Genomic DNA, 2,405 nt, shown 5'->3' on the forward strand with positions numbered 1-2,405 from the left:
GGTGTCCGAGGGAAGGGTAGAGGGGGGGGGGGAGTGCTGGGAACATGGCTCTCCTCTCCGTGTTCCCTAATGCTCCTGACATCCCAGAAAAGCATGCGGATTAAAGAGGGACCCGACCCCTCTGATGTAACACTCGGATATAACCCGCTGACACCTTTTAACTTAAGAAGTCGTTTTGCTCGGCCTATAGGAGTCGCCTCAGCAGGGGCGTCATGCAAAGATTTCTTTCTGACAGATTTTGGAAAGCAGAGTTTAGACTAAAATGGTCCACGATCCAGCACCGGGTCTCCTCTCTCTGGCGTACGGCCACCGACACTTCCAGGTTTTGATCAGCGTGCCAGGAATGCAGCCAATCGGGAAAAGGTTCTCCTGATTGGCGCTGGTTTCAATGGCTAAGTGACGCACAGTTCGGCATCCGAGCGGTGCGTTGCTAGACCTTAACTTGACTGCCCCATTCTCCAGTCTCTCTTGTTGCAAAATCTTATCTGTGCACCCGTGTCTCCAGGTGTCAGGAACCGGATCTGAACCCGGGGCCTCTGCTGTAGCTGGTTCTACCTGCTGAGCCACCTCAGAACCTTGGATAGCTCCTTGTCTGATCTCCTGTGTAATCCTCAGGTAAACCTAGTTTCTGCTGAACTCTGAACTCCTTGCTCCTCCCTTGAACTTCCTATTTAAGCTCCGCCTCTGCACTTCCTGTTTGCCGTATTATTGTGCTCCTGCCAATATCTTGCTTCCTGCTCCCTCTGTGATACAATCTGCTCATACGGCTACCCGTGTACCGACCTTTGGCTGCTGATTCACCGACTACTCTCATCATCTTCCACTTCATACCTGATACCTTTGGCTCCTGACCTCGGCTTGTTCACTGACTACGCTTCTGCCTACTACCGCCTGCTTGTGTACCAAACCCGGCCTGTATGACTACAACTTTGCCTGCTGCTTCAGCTGCTGGACTCTGAGCCTGAACCCAGATCGGGACACCAGTGACCCCAGTGTTCCTGTGTCTCCAGTGACCCCAGTGTTCCTGTGTCTCCAGTGACCCCAGTGTTCCTGTGTCTCCAGTGACCCCAGTGTTCCTGTGTCTCCAGTGACCCCAGTGTTCCTGTGTCTCCAGTGACCCCAGTGTTCCTGTGTCTCCAGTGACCCCAGTGTTCCTGTGTCTCCAGTGACCCCAGTGTTCCTGTGTCTCCAGTGACCCCAGTGTTCCTGTGTCTCCAGTGACCCCAGTGTTCCTGTGTCTCCAGTGACCCCTTTGTTCCTGTGTCTCCAGTGTTCCTGTGTCTCCAGTGTTCCTGTGTCCCCAGTGTTCCTGTGTCTCCAGTGGCCCCAGTGTTCCTGTGTCTCCAGTGACCCCAGTGTTCCTGTGTCTCCAGTGACCCCAGTGTTCCTGTGTCTCCAGTGCCCCAAGGTTTCCGGTGCCCCCAGTGCCCAACCCCAGTGTTCCTGTGTCTCCAGTGACCCCAGTGTTCCTGTGTCTCCAGTGACCCCAGTGTTCCTGTGTCTCCAGTGACCCCAGTGTTCCTGTGTCTCCAGTGACCCCAGTGTTCCTGTGTCTCCAGTGACCCCAGTGTTCCTGTGTCTCCAGTGACCCCAGTGTTCCTGTGTCTCCAGTGGCCCCAGTGTTGCTGTGTCTCCAGTGACCCCAGTGTTCCTGTGTCCCCAGTGGCCCTAGTGTTCTTGTGTCTTCAGTGACCAGAGGTTCTCCAGTGACCCCAGTGTTCCTGTGTCTCCAGTGTTCCTGTCAGAATATTTATACTGCTAAAATAACAGTTTTCCTATTTATGAAAACAAGCAAGGATCTATAATTAAAGGAGAACTATGGGGTTAAGGCTTTCCCCCATAGTTCTCCTTAGGGTAACGGGAGGACACAAACTAGCGTCCTCCCGTCACCCTAAGCTCAGTAAACAGCTGCTCGCGATATACTGAGACGCCGCAGCTGAAGCGGATGCAGTGACCCCGGTATCTCCAGTCTCCAGTGACCCCTGAACTCTTTTGCCTCCAGCATCTCCAATGACCCAGCGCCAGCATGCAAAATGATGTGGTTCTCTCCAGAAGGCGCCATCTTTGTTCAGCACTGACGATCCTTTTTACTCTCATGACTCTCTAAACCATACAGCCGGAGCTCTTTACTCTACCAAACTTCCTCTGGGGATAAAGGGAGACCCATGAGGGTCACTTACCACCGATGACAGGTCCACATTGACCATTCTCCGATCATCCAGGCCCACCGGCTGTAGACCGGCCACATTCAGCTTCGCCGAGGAGCTTCTGTACACGAAACTCAGCAGCCAATCCCCTCTGTAGGACAGGATGAGACTCGTCAGTGTGGTGACAACCCCCGGGGGGAAATGTCAGAGCAAAACACAGAGGGAAATCGCCGGCATTGCCATCTGCCCGGGAAATAG

At 53.8% G+C, this 2,405-nt stretch overlaps 1 protein-coding gene across 1 annotated transcript in view; it reads right to left on the reverse strand.

Moving 5' to 3' along the window:
• The window catches only part of TMCO4 (transmembrane and coiled-coil domains 4), a 36,323-nt gene that overhangs the window by 13,364 nt on the left and 20,554 nt on the right, over window positions 1–2,405 (reverse strand). The gene's annotated exons all lie outside the window — the stretch shown is intronic.

The sequence above is a fragment of the Nanorana parkeri genome, unplaced genomic scaffold (assembly GCF_000935625.1).
Source record: "Nanorana parkeri isolate BGI_ZX_2015 unplaced genomic scaffold, ASM93562v1 scaffold2092, whole genome shotgun sequence".
Taxonomy (NCBI): Eukaryota; Metazoa; Chordata; class Amphibia; order Anura; family Dicroglossidae; genus Nanorana; species Nanorana parkeri.